The 17,326-nt window shown below is 41.8% G+C and overlaps 1 long non-coding RNA gene across 3 annotated transcripts in view; it reads right to left on the bottom strand.

Annotated features, from left to right (window-relative positions):
* LOC117073057 overlaps positions 1-2,064 on the bottom strand; it is a 47,613-nt gene extending 45,549 nt beyond the window's left edge. For all 3 annotated transcript variants that reach the window (XR_004433088.1, XR_004433087.1, XR_004433086.1), the window contains exon 1: positions 1,920-2,064. This is a non-coding gene — a long non-coding RNA (uncharacterized LOC117073057). The remainder of the gene's footprint in view (positions 1-1,919) is intronic.
* Between the last annotated feature and the right edge of the window lie 15,262 nt (positions 2,065-17,326).

The raw sequence follows: 17,326 nt of genomic DNA, 5'->3' as shown, positions 1-17,326 counted from the left end.
ATAGGAATATTAGGACCAAAGGCAAGGCTATCCGCCTCTCCACTAGTGACATCACTGCCTAGTAGAAGACAGTTCCCTTCTCAGAGTTACAATTTTTTACCTATCCTCACATTTCAAAATGTGGAAAAATTATGTGATTTTTTTTTTTGAGATGGAGTCTCACTCTGTCGCCCGGACTAGAGTGTAGTGGTGCAATTTCGGCTCACTGCAACCTCCACCTACTGGGTTCAAGCGATTCTCCTGCCTCAGCTTCCCAAGTAGCTGGGATTACAGGCACCTGCCATCACAACCAGCTAATTTTTGTGTTTTAGTAAAAACAGGGTTTCACCGTGTTGGTTAGGCTGGTCTTGAACTCCTGACCTCAGGTGATCCACCCGCCTCAACCTCCCAAAGTGCTGGGATTACAGGCATGAGCCATCGTGCCTGGCCAAAAATTACATGATTATTATATAGAAAAAGTAAATTGAAAAAATCCTCTCATTTCATTGATAAATAGCTGTAACATTTTCCAGTTTTGAAAATGTCTGGATCTTGATAAATCTTGATAAATAACTGTGACATTTTCCAGTTTTGGAAAGGTATGGATCAACACTCCTGAGCGTGAAAACATCACAATACCCCCATATGGATTTAAAATAAACATAAGACTAAGCCACAAAAATCTATTGTTTTGCAAAATGACACACAGCACACAGGAATGCCAAAATTGTTTTGAAGGCTTTCCCCTAGATGTTTCTCATCTGGGTTGTGAACGGGTTTGATGGCGGTAATGGTGGTTTTCGTTATTGTTATTTTTACTGCCGCGGTATTGGTGCCCCAAGCAAGTGACTAGACAGCATTTTGTTATCCAACAGCATTGCTGAACCAACTATAAAAATCATCAGGTAAGGCCGGGCGCGGTGGCTCAAGCCTGTAATCCCAGCACTTTGGGAGGCCGAAATGGGCGGATCACGAGGTCAGGAGATGGAGACCATCCTGGCTAACATGGTGAAACCCCATCTCTACTAAAAATACAAAAAACTAGCCGGGCGAGGTGGCGGGCGCCTGTAGTCCCAGCTACTCAGGAGGCTGAGGCAGGAGAATGGCGTGAACCCGGGAGGCGGAGCTTGCAGTGAGCTGAGATCCGGCCACTGCACTCCAGCCTGGGCGGCAGAGCGAGACTCCGTCTCAAAAAAAAAAAAAAAAAAATCATCAGGCCAGTGAAAATGGCTCTTATTTGAAAATTCATAAAAATACAGAGTTAGAAGGAACATTAGATATAATCTAATCCAAACTCCTGTCATGAGAAAGAAATGCCCGATGCTTTAACATTCCCAGGGAAGATTGTTCACATCCATAATCTAATTCTCAGCTCCACACTGCCAGGCATCCCATCCCACAGCAGTCCGCCTTCTCCCCGGATTTCTGGCCGTTTGTCCACGACTCGACACAGCTGAGAGCAGCAGTGGACACAACTCCACTCCCTGCCCAGAGGTGAATGCTGATTACTCAAACCCCTTCTCCTCCAGGAAAATTGCTGAAAAAGATTCCTTATACCACTCGGATGCCTCTTAGGATACCTGGATCCTAAGAAAGATGCAATGAAAGACAACTGTGGAGACTGTTATGGTTGGATGTGAGGTCACCACTATGAAATCTCTCCTGCAGGACAGACTACATTTCCTTGTTAACCAGTTTGAGTCAGTTTTTCTGTTTCGTGCAGTCAAAATAATCCTACCAAATATAGGAGGGTATCTGAGTTCCATGAAACACCTGAGGAGCTGAGGCTCAAAGATAAGTTACTTCCCAAACTAGCACAGGAGCAGAGCCAGCACTAAAAGCCCCCGACAAGTATTTTAATTCATTCTACTACACCCCAGAGCATGGGGGCTGAGGCTTGAGCCACCCCCTACAATGGCTCCTCCGTGTGTTCAACTCACGTTTTATTTCTTGAAACCCGAAGGGCACCTGGTCCTCACCTGCCTCAAGGCAAGACACTGGGGAAGACGGTCAAAGAGATGTTGTTCTCATTCACAACAGAATCATTCCTTCGTGGACTTGCCGGGCCTGCTACTTGGAGCAACCTCAAGGCTGCAGTTCAACAAGCATCTGTTAAATATAGGTAGATAATTAGCAAGTTAGTCGCCAGCTGCTACCTGGAGTTTGGACACAGAAAAGATTCAAAGGCAGCTGAGATTGCCTTCAGCACCAACTTCAGAGTCCTGGCTTGAAAGTTGGAACCTTTGCTTCCTCCTAGAGCTGGGATATTCGAGTGTAAAGAGATCTCAGAGGGGATCTTGTCCAACAGCATCATTTCACAGGTGACATGAGTGAGCCCTGATTGGCTAATGCCAGACAGCAGGTTAGCTGTGGAGCTGGGGCTACAACTCAGTTCTCTGGCCGGGCTCTCAACAAGGCATTTCCCGGAGCAATCTGCAATGTGGATGGTAACACCTGAAACTTGTTAATGACCTATAATTCTTAAACGCAAATGCACTTTGCTTATACTGATACGGCTCAGATGATAGGAGGATAAACCAGGGTTCTTGGTCCTTGCACTGGTTTAGATAAAATGACACAGACACACGTGGAGTGGTTTTAAGGAATGAAGAGTTTAATAGGCAAGAAAGAAGGGAGAAGAAAGAAGCTCCCCTGGACAGAGACAAAGGAAGGGAGCTCCAAAGCCAAGACAGGAAACCCAAGTGCTGCGGATACCAGCCAGTTATATGAGGAATTTGGAGGCGTGTCTGATTTGCATAGGACTCAGAGGATTGGTTTGACCAGACATGTCATTCATGTGGCCACAAAAAAACTGGCCCTCTCACCCTAGTCTTTTAATATGCAAATACAGGGTGCCATGATGTTCTACACACGTGGTGATATATGGGGGCGGCCATGCTGCCAGAAGCGTATGGGGGGCAGAGGAAGAGGACAAGGGGGGATTCCCCCATGTTAGGGTGGACCCAGTCTCTAATGGCTTGCATTTGCATATCAAAGGTCACCAGCCAGGCTCTAAGAGCCTAGGCTTTCCTGCTAGACAAGAAACTTTTCTGGAGCTGCTTTAAAAGAGACAGACATGGTGGCTCACACCTGTAATCCCAGCACTTTGGGTGGCCAAGGCGGGAGGATCACGAGGTCAGGAGATTGAGACCATCCTGCCTAACACAGTGAAACCCCATCTCTACTAAAAATACAAAAACTTAACCAGGTGTGGTGGTGGGGGGGGCCTGTAATTCCAGCTACTCAGGAGGCTGAGGCAGGAGAATTGCTTGAACCCAGGAGGCGGAGGTTGCAGCGAGCTGAGATTGCATTCTAGCCCAGAGGACGGTGCTAGACTCCATCTCAAAAAAAAAAAAAAGAGAGAGAAACTTTCCAAGGACCCCTTTTCCTCTCTATCTGCCTAAAATAATTTCTTAATAACTCCTATAACAATACCATGGAGTTCCTGGTTCTGGTCTGAACTGTGCTTACCCAGGATTCGTGCATGTCTTGAGGACCCATAGAATGGGAGCTTGAGAGCCTTATTACATAAGGAACCCAGGTGGCCTCAGGGAGTGAGCCATCCTGAAAGGGGACACGCCAGTTGCACATGCTTGAACCAACCACACCAGGGGCTCACATTCTAACGCCAAGTGTGTGTGGAGTGCTTGCATTTTTTGTCTCTATCTTTACAATTAACCTGGGAGGCAGCAACTATTAGTACCCTGTTTTATTTATAAGGAAACCATGACTTTCAGAAGTTGCAGAACTTCCCCCAAAGTCACACAACTAATAAGTTACAGAGCCAGGTCTCCGCAGGCTCCAGCAGAGCCTGGTCTGTCAGTGACAACTGCTCAAGCAGTTACCCGCTATGCTAAATTGCCCCCAAAGAAGTAACAGCTGACATATGCCTGTTTCTAATTTGTGCAAAGAACAGTTTTAAGGACCCTCTACAAAGTAATTTGCTTAACCCTGGTAACCTCCTGTATCAATTTCCTAGCACTGTCGTAACAAATTACCACAAACTGGGTGGCTTAAAACAACAGAAATTTGTTCTATCAGAGTTCAGGGGGCCAGAAGTTTGAAATCAAGGTGTTGACAGAGCCATGCTCCTTTCAAAGCTTCTTGGGGAAAATCCTCCTTGCCTTTTTCAGGTTCTGGTAGCTCATTATTAGCAAGACAGTGGAAGCATAAAGTAGCACCACTTAGGTCCAATATGATAGAATGTGACACAGAAATGTTGGTCAGAGTTCAACACATCTACCTTGGAGGCTGTAACCCATCAAAGGCTCCAGCTATGTCAGAAGCTAGGACCTACTCCCAATATTCTGACTCCCAATATTCTAGATGCCAGGAGCATCTTTAGCGGAGCAATGCACCTGCCTACATGAGCCAGCGGACAGCACCCAGGCCCAGCACCTCCACAGGACCCTTCAAGAGCTGAGGCCTCAGAGTTGACGTCACTATACAAGATGGAATTAGAATCAGAGACAATAGCCAGAGACAGAGAAAACAGTAGGCACTATATGGGGGTGGAATCCTAAGAGGAAACCTCTACTGGCATTTGAAGTGTGTCAGGCTTTGTGCTAAAATAAACACTTTGCTTCTGTTGTCTCGCTTTATCCTCACAAGACTTCCATGATAAACGAGGAAACTGAGGCACGGAGATTTTAATAACCTGCCCAAGGCCAAGTCTAGGTGGTCTAGCTCTGGAGCCCACTGCATCACACAAAGACCTGTGACCACCAGCACATGGAAGACAACCTCCCTCTCTGTTCCATTTAATCTCACAATTATATAAATGTTTTCAGAAAAGCGTGGGCAATTTCATCAGTAGAGGCTCAATAACACCTGGAAATTTATTCGTCAATTGTTAATTCTCCTACAACCTAGTTTCCTGTGCGTGTAGAATTCCTGTTCAAAATTGTATTTGTTGATATCAAAGGTTTGTTTATTTGTACCACTCTGATTGACAATATTCTGTTTCTAAATAAAGGGAAACATTCTGAAATTCTGCGACCAAACATTGAATTACTAGGAAACAGTAATTTCAGCATTAAGCCACTAGATGGCACATTCTCACAGTGTGAGGCACAGACACACTATTGAACAAATAAATTACGATCAACAGAACATTTTTAAAAATAGGTTCCAAATCAAATACTAGCATCATATGTAATCAAGAAATTGTTTGTGATAGTAACTATTCCTTAGGGAATAAAATGATAGGATAAAAATGTGACTCCCATCTACTCCCAAGCCTTACCCCCTAACAATCAATAAAAATTAGTAAGACCAGGAGGATTTATAGAGAAAAGGAAATAGGTTATCTATGTGCTTCCAGCTGAGCCTTAACTATCAATCTCCTTGGATAGGAGAGAGCGAGGCTTCTGATATTTCTACAGCTGCAACTGACAGGCTCTATCATGGAAACTGACCACCTGGGAACCTGTGGCACCCGGCTCATCCTCAGGTCAGGTTTTTGCCATGAGGTGGCAGCCAGCAGGCATTGATTTATGGTGGTAGAAGGGGCATGTGCATGGAAACCTGGGTTTGGGCAAGTCACCTGGGTTTGGCCAGGTTACTTCACCTTTCTGAGTCGCAGGGTCCTCACCTATATTTATAACCTATTTGATGAAATATATATGGTAATTATGTGAGGTGATGAATGTACTAATTTGATTGTAATCATTTCACAATACCTATCAAATCATCACATTGTACACTTTAAAATATATAAATGTATCTGTCAATTATACTTCAGTGAAGCTGAAATATATATAAGTATAAAATATATATAATATATATATATCATCTATTTGGGAGAGTTACAGTAATGGTTGGGAATAATGACTTTAAAGCACCTCCCACATTCAACAGTTGTCAGATCATTCTTTATAGCTGTTACATCTGTGTCACTTTGGGAAAGTCACTTCACCTCTCAGAGTCTCAGACTCTTCGTCTGTGAAATAGAGACGGTTCTCACCACTCTCGGTCTTCAAGCCATGACTCCTACATTTTATCTTCCTTCCTTCCCTGATTTGTTTTTCTCAATAGCTCTTAATGCCACCAGACATAATTTTGATTCATTTGTTTGTTTCTTGAATCTTTCAGCATACAAAAATGCAAGCACCATGAGGGAGGGCTTACCCCCCATCTGGTTCACTGCTGTGGCCCAGCATCCAGGACAGGGCCCGCATACAGCAGGCACGCATAAATATCTGTGCCAGGAATAAATGAATAGTGCTACCTCAGACAGTTGCTGCAGACTTAGATGAGGATACTTTAGCAGAGTTTAGCAGAACATCTGGCCCACAGTAGACGTTCAGTGAGCGGTAGGTAGTAGTTAGTATGATTACCTGTGTTTTTTTTTTTTTTTTTTGAGACAGAGTCTCGCTCTGTTGCCCAGGCTGGAGTGCAGTGGCGTGATCTTGGCTCACTGCAACCTCTGCCCTCTGGGTTCAAGCGATTCTCCCACCTCAGCCTCCTGAATAACTGGGATTACAGGTGCCTGTCACCACACCCGGCTACTTTTTGTATTTTTAGTATGTTGGTCAGGCTGGTCTTGAACTCCTTACCTCAGGTGATCCACTCACCTCAGCCTCCCAAAGTGCTGGGATGACAGGCGTGAGCCACTGCGCCCAGCCATGATTGCTTGTGTGTCTTTGTGCATACAAGTGCAGAATCTCTCAAAACCCCAGTTACTGTAGTTCCAAGTGGAACACAGGTTTGCTATCCGGATCAGTTGAGAAGACATATGCAACTCTTAGCCCAACACCTGGCACAGGTCCATCTGTCAAGGCTCTGGTAACAGAATCAAGGCTGTAGAAGTTGGCAGCACTCATTTCTCCTACGTGAGGAGCTCACAGAATACACTGTCTTCATTTCCCAGGTCTGCAGAAACAAATTACCACAAATGTGGTGACTTGAATCCACAGAAATTCATTCTCTCACAATTTTGGAGATCAGAAGTCTGCAATCAGGATGTTGGCAGGGCCACAGTCCTTTCAAAGCTACTAGGAGAGGCTGTGCTTCCTTGCCTCTTCTGGCGTCTGGTGGCTCCAGGCCTTCCTGGACCTGGGCAGCATCACTCTAATCTCTGCCTCCATCTTCACATGACCTTCTGTGTCTCTTCGCATTGTGTCTCCTGTGATAATTGTCAGTGGATTGAAGACCCACCCTAATAATCCAGGATGATCTCATCTCGAGAACCTTAATTGAATTGCATTTGCAAAAACTGTATCCAAATAAGGTCACATTCTCTGTCTCAGAGACAGAGACACAGACAGGGACTCTAACTTCTGCCTTCACCAAGGTCTCTGACCTACAAATGGGCTGCATTCCAAAGGACATTTTGTCATTCAAAATGTGTTTTCCCAAAGAAACAATGTCACAAATGGAGGCAAAGTTCTCAGGCGCATCAATCTACAACAGTTTGTATGACCATAATACAGATAAAATTGCATACAAGTGAATTTCTAAATCATAGTGAATATTGGCCTGGCACGGTGGCTCACACCTGTAATCCCAACACTTTGGGAGGCCGAGGCAGGCGGATCACCTGAGGTGGGGAGTTCGAGACCAGCCTGACCAATATGGAGAACCCCTGTCTCTACTAAAAATACAAAAAGTTAGCCGGATGTGGTGATGCATGCCTGTAATCCCAGCTACTTGGGAGGCTGAGGCAGGAAAATCGCTTGAACCTGGGAGGCAGAGGTTGTGGTGAGCCGAGATTGCGCCATTGCACTCCAGCCTGGCAACAAGAGCGAAACTCTATCTCGAAAAAAAAAAAAAAGAAAAGAAAAAACATAATGAATATCATCATGTCCAATAATTAATATTAAAAATGACAAAGCTGGCCAGGCGCGGTGGCTCAAGCCTGTACTCCCAGCACTTTGGGAGGCCGAGACGGGCAAATCACGAGGTCAGGAGATGGAGACCATCCCCGTCTCTACTAAAAAAATACAAAAAATTAGCCGGGCGAGGTGGCGGGCGCCTGTAGTCCCAGCTACTCGGGAGGCTGAGGCAGGACAATGGCCTAAACCCGGGAGGCTGAGCTTGCAGTGAGCTGAGATCTGGCCACTGCACTCCAGCCTGGGCGACAGAGCGAGACTCCGTCTCAAAAAAAAAAAAAAAAACAAAGTTAAATAGATCATTTTGTGTCTTAAATGCTAGTGCACACTTACTTAGAGGGGGATAAGGCGGCAGATGAATTTTTGATGGAGATGCTAAGGGGCCTTCAAAGGATGAGGTCGTGATCTTTGTTTCATTTAATTTCCTATTTTAGGAGTTTCTTTTTTTTTAGTGAGGCTCTAGGACCAGTGGCACTCTTACACCTGCAAGTTGGTTATGAATCAAGTTGGCAGAAGGAAGAAACAAGGAGAGATTTTTCTGAAAGAACCCATTAAATTCCCCTATGCAAAACATTAGCCTATAAAGATTCTTAAATTTTCTGCATAGACAATGCTATCAATTGCTCATAATGACAGTTCTGTTACTTCTTTTCTGACTCTTACATGTTTCATTTCATCTTTCTGTCTTACTGGGCTTGGTAGGCCCCTCAGTACAGTGTTGAACCACACTGATGATAGTAAATACCCTTTTTTTTCTTTTTGAGATGGAGTTTCGCTCTCTCGCCCAGGCTGGAATGCAGTGGTGCGATCTTAGTTCACTGCAACTTCTGCCTTCTGAGTTCAAGCAATTCTCCTGCCTCAGCCTCCCAAGTAACTGGGATTACAGACACGTGCCACCATGCCCAGCTAATTTTGTATTTTCAGTAGAGACGGGGTTTCACCATGTTGGCTGGTCTCCAACTCCTGACCTCAAGTGATCCGCCCACCTCAGCCTCCCAAAGTGCTGGGATTGCAGGCGTGAGCCACTGTGCCTGGCCATGAATATCCTATCTTGATCCTGATTTTAAAGGAGATGCTTTTAATACTATGTCAGTAACTATGAAGTTTGCTGTCTTTTTGTTTTTGTCAATGCCCTTCATCATAATAAAGAATTTCTCCTAAAATCCAGGAAGGCTTAGAGTTTTACTCTAGTTTTTGTTTTTTAATAGTAGATATTGAACTTTTTTAACTTTTGAAATAACTATAGGCTCCGATTCCATATACCCTTCAATGGGTTTCCCTCAATGGGATCATCTCGCATCACTATAGTACAAAAACACAACCAGGAAACTGACATGAACACAATCCATGGATCTTATTCAGATTTCACCAGTTTTACTAACACTCTTCTGTGTGTGTATATTTAATTCTCTGCAATTTTATCACCTGCGTAGATTCACATAACCACTACCGCAGTCAAGACACCTTTCAATCGGGAGGATCCCAGGTGCTTCTGTAGCCATAACCACCTCCCTCCTCCCCCGCCCCAACCTCTGGCAATCATTCATTTCTTCTGAATCTCTATAACGTTGTCATTTCCAGAATGTTATATAAACAGAATCATAGAGTATGTACCTTTGGGGATTGGCTTTTTTGTTGTTGTTGTTCAGAATAATTCCCTTGTGATCTATTCCGGTTGCTGCATGTGTCCAGACTTTGTTTCTTTGTATTGCTGAATAGTATTCCATGCTATGGGCTATATTAATCCCATAGTGTGTTTACCATACATGCATTAAGAGACATTTGTGTTGTTTCCAGTTTGGGACTGTTACGATTAAAGCCTGCTTTGAACACGCATGTAAAGTTTTTGTGTGAATGTGAGTTTTCATTTTTCTGAGGAAAAAAGCCCAAGAGTGCAATTGTCCGTGGCTATATGGTGAGCACATGTTTAGTATTGTAAAACACTGACAAACTGTTTTCCAGAGTGGCTGTACCATTTTACATTCCTACTAGCAATATATGAAATGATCCACTTTCTCCACATCCTCACCATCATTTGGCATCATCACTATTTTTTAAGCCATTATGATAGGTGTGGAGTAAAATTTCACTATGGTTTAGTTTGCATTTCCCCAGTGGCTGATGGTGTCGAAGATTATTTCATGCACTTATCTGTCATCTGTATATCTTCTTCAGTGAAATGTCTGTTCATGTAGTTTGCCCATTTTCTTACTGGATTGCTTGGGGTTTTTGGGTTTTTTTGTTTTTTCTTTTTAACCATTGAGTTTTGAGAATTCTTCATATATTCTAGATACAAGTCCTTTGTCTGATATGTCATCTGTAAATATCTTCTCCAAGTCCATAGACTTTTCATCTTCTTCACTGGGTCTTTCGCACTGCAATCGTCTTTAATTTCGATGAGGTCTAGTTTATCAATTTAATCTTTTATGGATTATGCTTTTGGTGTCAAGTCTAAGAATTCTTTGCCTAGATCTAGTTCCCAAAAATTGTCTGCTATAATTTTTTTCCAAAATTTTTAAGTTTTATATTTTGCATTAAGTCTTTTATCCATTTTGAGTTAATGTTTGCATAAGCTGAGAGACTTACACAAGGTATGAGACTTTTTTTTGGCTATGAATGTCAAATGGATCCAGCATCATTTATTGAAAGACTATCCTTCCTCCATTGAATTGCTTTTGCATTTTTGTCAAAAATCAATTGGTCATATTTGTGTGAGTCTTTTTGTGAGTTATCTGTTCTGGTCCATTGATATATATCTATCCCTCTGCCAATACTACACTGTCTTGGTTACTATAGCAATATAGTAAGCCTTGACATTGCGTACAGTGATTCCTTCCTTCCACTTTATTCTTCTTTCACAAGATTGCTTAGGGCCTTTCCATAAGCTTATCTACAAAGATTCTCTCTGGGATTCTGATAGAAACTGCATTAAACTTACAGACCAGTTTGGGGAGAATTAACACTTTTTTTTTTTTTTTTTTTTGAAATGGAGTCTCATTCTGTCACCATGCTGGAATGCAGCGGTGCAATCTCAGCTCACTGCAACGTCCGACTCCCTGGTTCAAGTGATTCCCCTGCCTCAGCCTCCTGAGCAGCTGGGATTACAGGTACACCCTACCACACCCAGCTAATTTTTGTACTTTTAGTAGAAACGGGGTTCCACCATGTTGACCAGGCTGGCCTCGATCTTCTGACCTTTGGATCCACCCGTCGCACCTTCCCAAAGTGCTGTGATTACAGGAGTGAGCCACCACAGCCACCTGAGAATTGACATCTTTACTATGTTGAGTCTTCTAATCCAAATAGATGTTGAATTTTCTCAAATGCTTTTTTATATACTGAGATGATCATATATCATTTCTTTTTTAGTATTTTGATATAATGAGTAAAATTTTTATATTGCCAAACATTCAACCAACCTTGTGTTTGTTTGTGTTTACATTTGTGAATGCATGTATCTGTACATGATTGCTACATTGCTGGATTAGGTATACTAAAATTTTATTTAGAATTGGGTTCTAAATCAATGACTGATTTTTCTCTTTCATATTGTTCTTGTAGTTTTGGTTTAAAATTATATTAGCCTCAGAAAATGAGTTATTGTTTTCTTTCTATTTCTTAGGAGAGTTTCTTTACAAGTAAAATATTTCTTCTTTAAAGTTTTGTTAGAACACCTCTGTTTGGTGTGGTGTTTCTCTTGCAGGCAAATTATTAACTACTTACTGATTCAAGTTCCTTCATCTTAAATTCATTGGATATATATTTTTCTAGGTCCATGTCCATTTACTCTGAGTTTTCAAATACGTTAGCAAAAGTTGTTTGTGATATTCTCTTATCTTTGTAAACAGCTGCATCTGTAGTTACACCTCCCTTTTTAGTACAGGTATTGTGTATTTGTGCCTTTTCTGATTTTTCTTCAATTAACCTTGTTTGAGGTTTGGTTATTTATTTATTTATTTATTTATTGAGACAGAGTCTCGCTCTGTCACTCAGGCTGGAGTGCAGTGGCATGCTCCACTCATTGCAACCTCTGCCTCCCGGGTTCAAGTGAGTCTCCTGCCTCAGCCTCCTGAGTAGCTGGGATTACAGGCGCCCACTACCACACCCAGCTAATTTTTGTATTTTTAGTAGAAACAGGGTTTCACCAGGTTGGCCAGGCTGGTCTCGATCTCCTGACCTCAGGTGATCTGCCCGCCTCAGCCTCCAAAAGTGCTGGGATTTCAGGAGTGAGCCACCGCGCCCAGCCAAGAGGTTTGGTAATTTTATTAATGATATCGAATAACCAAGTTTTGGCTTTATGCTGCTCTGTATTACATGTTTATTTCTTTAATTTCTGCTGTTATATCTTCATTTTTTCCTTCCCTCGTTATTTTTTAATTCTTTTTAGTGTTGTGATTTCTACTTCCTAAGGCAAAAGCTCAGCTCATTAACTTTTAGGCTTTCTGCTTCCTGTTTTGTTGGAGTAGGGGTAGGACTAATGATTTATGGTGGGAAGGTGGTTATATGCACAATAATCAAAATGTAATGTGATATATACTACACTGAAAGTAAATGCATGTTATTTATTAACATATTTAGTTTTTATTTCATAAAATTTCAAACATATATAAAAAATAATAATATAATGGACCCCAAGTACCCATGGCCCAGCTTCAAAAATGATGAAAATCATGGTCAAATTTGCAACAGAGATGTGCTCACTCACATCTGCTCCATCTTGCGTTATTTTGAGGCAAATTTCAGACACCATATGATTTCATCTATAAGTATCTCAATATGTATCTATGAATGATAAAGAGTTTAAAAAAACAAAATGCCATTACCACACCTAAAAGGTAATAATTACTTAATATCATCAAATACAGACTCAGTGTTCAAATTTCCCGAACTACCTTGTGCAAGTTTTTGTTGTTTGTTTGTTTCTTTGTTTTGTTTTAGTTTTTGTTTTTTTAAGACGTAGTCTCGCTCTTTCGCCCAGGTTGGAGTGCGGTGGCCCAGTCTTGGCTCACTGCAACCTCCGCCTCCCAGGTTCAAGCAATTCTTCTTGCCTCAGCCTCCCGAATAGCTGGGATTACAGGCGCCCGTCACCATGCCCGGCTAATTTTTGTATTTTTGGTACAGATGGGGTTTCACCATGTTGGCCAGGCTGGTCTCGAATGCCTGACCCCAAGTGATCTGGCTGCCTCGGCCTCCCAAAGTGCTGGGATTACAAGTGTGAGCCACCGCGCCTGGCCCTTGTGCAAGATTTTTTTCAAATCTTTGATTTGTGTGAATCAGGATCTAAACAACCCTGACACCTTGCATTTAGCTAATATGTCTTTTAAATGTCTTGTGATCCCCAGCTTCTCCCTCCTGTTTATTCTTACAATCTAGTTCTTGAAGAAACTGGGCTACTTGTCCTGTAGTTGTACTCATTCTAGATTTTGCTTACTAAATCCTTATGGTGTCATTTAACATGTTCCTGAATTGTTTATAATTGCTGTAAACCAGATTAAATTCAGGTTAAAATTTTTGGGAAAAAAAAACAAAAAACACTTCTTAAGAAGTGTTTAGGTAGGATTAATCGGTGGATTGTTTAAGCCATGCATCATGAAGCTCCCTATCAACTTTCACCTAATGGTTTTGGCAGTCACTGGTAGTCATTATTAGAGTGAATATAACATTGATAATGTTTTCACCAAAAGAAGATGATCAACAACTAATCTCACTTAAGGAATATAGCTGTAAAAATCTTTACTAAAATATTAACAAACAAAACTCAAAGTACATTTTTAAATAACATACCAAAACAAAGAGGGGTTTATCCCAGGAAAACAAAGGTGGTTTAATGCTAGAAATTCCATTAATATAATCTACCATATTGGTAGAGCCAAAAAGAAAACCCACACACTCATCTCCCTAGATGCAGAAAGGCTTTAGAATTCAACTATTTGTGTTAAAAAACACTTATTTTCTTACATTGATCAAATACATACCAAAGCCCCAATGCCATTATCTTAGTAAAGATACACTAAAAGTTGTTCCACTAAAGTTTAGAATAACACAAGGATGCCCACGGTCTCCACGACCCCTTAACACTGTGTTGGAAGTATTAGCCAATGCAATTAGAAATAGAAATCAATTAGAAGCATAAGAAATGGAAAAGAGAAGGTATTAATAAAACCATTTCTAGGAAATAATGCTCCTATATATAAGAAAACAAATTTTAAGGAAAAACTCACACAAATAATAAGAAATTTTAGTAAAATGACAGGTGATGGGAGTCTCTGATATTTTTAAGATTCTCCTGCTCTCAGGGTTCTCAAAGCTCAGTTGCTGTATCTCCGCTCCCTCTGATACACGTGTCATTAATACTTGAGCCTGTCACCAATGGTGTGTTCCCATACAGTCATGTTTGGTGGTTTAGAGGGTTACCTTGTCATATTGCCACCTAGTTTTGTTGTAGGTGTTAATCTCTAGTTTTGCTATTGTCGTGGCTCTTTTTGTTTCTATGAGGAAATTTGGGTAGATTCAAACACCACGCCACCTTATTGTCCATATTAGGCCATTCTTGCATTGCTATAAAAAAAAAACCTGACATTGGGTATTTTATAAGAAAAGAGATTAAATTGGCTCATGCTTCTCCTGGCTATACAGGAAGCATAACGGCATCTGCTTCCAGGGAAGCCTCTGGAAGCTTCCAATCATGGCGGAAGATGAAGGGGGAGCAGGCATGTCACCTGGCAAAAGCAGGTGTGAGAGAGCAAAGGGGGAGGTGCCACATCCTTTTAAACAAACAGATCTCATGAGAACTCCTCACGACTTCGAGGACAGTACTGCAAGGGATGGTGCTAAACCGTTCATGACAAATCTGTCCCCATGATCCCACCAGGTTCCACCTCCAACACTAGGGATTGCATTTCAGTGAGATTTGGGCAGGGACATCATCCTAAATTTTATCATCGATTCTTCTTTATGTCTCCCTGGTCACCTTTGACAGCCTATTACCCTTTAATCATATTTCCAATTTCTGTGTTATTCCTTCATACGTATTAAACATACTTATTTTATATTATATATCAGACTTTCCAATATCAAAAGGCTGTTCAGGTCTGATTCTGTTGCTTAGTGTTTCTGCTGGAATGTGTGTGTTTTGTTTTTTGAGCCCATTTTCCCTGGAACTTTGCTGAACCTCTCTGAGACCCACTTGAGGATATTACTCCAGAATAGATTCATGTTTTCTTTTTTAGATGACTGGAAACATTACAAGTCAGAACTAATCTAAACTAAATTTTCAATTTGGGTTTATTTGCATCACACAGGCAGTGTGAATTCAAGCCTCACACCCACACATGAACTAGTTTATGGTAAATTCTCAATGTAGCCTTTTGTGTTTTAGCCCCTAAACCCAGAACCAAGGTTAAAACAAACAAGTTTGCTCGTGGTCTACTTTTTTGGGTGCCTTTTCTTTTTTCTAGTTTACCTTTTCACAGACAATTTGGGCATTAGAGCTCCAGCCTTGCTCTGAGGTTTCTAAACTGACTCCCAACTTGTATGAACCCAAAGTGTTGTTGTCCCTTATCCCTTATGCCCCTATGTAGCCTTCGAAATTGAAATTCTTATCAGCAGAGGTTGGCGGATGCCCTTAAGACATATACCGTTAGGACAAAGGGTTAGAAGTCTTTATCTCACTTTTGTTTTTGACTGTTTAAAAAAAAAAACTTCCTCTTCCTAATTTTATATCTTACTTTCTAGAAAGACACAGTATAGAAATTGCATATACTTTCTGTGTTCTGAACATTTGTGTCCCCCCAAATTCATATGTTCAAACCTAACACCCAATCTGATAGTATTAAGAGGTAGGGACTTTGGGGGGTGATTAGATCATCAGTACAGACCCCTCCTAAGTAGGATTAGGGCCCTCATAGAAGAGGCCCAGAGGAGCTTGTTGGCCCCTTTTGCCATGTGAGAGAACACAGCAAGAAGGCACCATCTGTAAGGAAGCAGATCCTCCCCAGATGCTGCAGACACCTTGATCTTGGACTTCCCAGCCTCTAGAACTGTGAGAAGTAAATTTCTGTTGTCTACAAGTTACCCAACCTGTTTGAGTAACTGAGGATACACACAGACTGAGATAACACTTTCTCTGTCTGGCAATCCTGCAAGTATAACAAAGAAATTGGTGCTACTATGGTACATTATTGCCACTCTTTCCTTCCATGAGGTTATCATTGAAGGCCCCTGGCAAGAGATAAAGCATTCTCATTGTTCACCTTTTCCCCCAGACCACTCAAAGAGGGTGAAAAAGCTGTCATTAAGCCCTAAAGTGGGCTGTAAAGAGAGGCACCTGCAGTGTGCAGCTGAAACAAGGAAGAGTCTAAGTAGGAAGAGAAAGAGATTCAGAGACCGGTGGGTGAGCATCATGCCTGTGCCATGATAACCTCCAAATTCACCAAGAGCCTCATTTGGGGGGTTATCCTCAGGTCTTCTGGGGACAGACTCACCCTTCAGCAGCATCACACCCTCAACAGCAAGACTGGGCTGCTTATCAGCATCACGTCCACCTATGCGACCCTCCCCACATGCTAATCACTACATTCCTATCATCATCTCTAAAGACGTGGTCAAATGCTTTTCTTCTCTGCTCACAAACACATTCCACAAAGTGATGAATCATAGCCTAGACTGGAGATCTAGTCTACCCAACAGGTCAAATCACATCCTGAAAGCTACAAAGCAAAAGTTAAAGCTAAAGGGACTTTAAAGAAAGGGGTAGAGAAGGACCACCGGCCTCAGTTCACGGTACCATTTGTGTTTGTGTTTTAGCCCCTAAACCCAGAACCAAGGTTAAAACAAACAAGTTTGCTCGTGGTCTACTTTTTTGGGTGCCTTTTCTTTTTTCTAGTTTACCTTTTCACAGACAATTTGGGCATTAGAGCTCCAGCCTTGCTCTGAGGTTTCTAAACTGACTCCCAACTTGTATGAACCCAAAGTGTTGTTGTCCCTTATCCCTTATGCCCCTATGTAGCCTTCGAAATTGAAATTCTTATCAGCAGAGGTTGGCGGATGCCCTTAAGACATATACCGTTAGGACAAAGGGTTAGAAGTCTTTATCTCACTTTTGTTTTTGACTGTTTAAAAAAAAAAACTTCCTCTTCCTAATTTTATATCTTACTTTCTAGAAAGACACAGTATAGAAATTGCTCCGGTACCACGGAGCGCTCGGTCCTACCTTGGCCTTGGGGACACTACATAGCACTCATCTTCATGGTTCCTATTCAAGCATCAGGAGTCTTATTCTTGTTCCAGCCAAGTCCATCCTCATAAATGTTGGTGTTTCCATAGAGTAGAGCCCTTATGGTCTCTTCCTTTCCTTTCCCTTTCCCTGCAACACAAGCTGACTCCATTGTTTTCTCTGCTAAAGCAGTTCCCAAAATTAATTGTAAATGAATGCATATGACTGTGTATAAATAAAACTTTATTTATAAAAACAGACAGTGAGCTAGGTTTAGTCAACCTCTGTTATAAAGGGATAT

The sequence above is a fragment of the Trachypithecus francoisi genome, unplaced genomic scaffold (genome assembly GCF_009764315.1).
Source record: "Trachypithecus francoisi isolate TF-2019V2 unplaced genomic scaffold, Tfra_2.0 Lachesis_group4, whole genome shotgun sequence".
NCBI lineage: Eukaryota > Metazoa > Chordata > Mammalia > Primates > Cercopithecidae > Trachypithecus > Trachypithecus francoisi.
The sequence above is the reverse complement of the archived record's forward strand: the minus strand, read 5'-3'. Positions and strand labels throughout refer to the sequence as shown.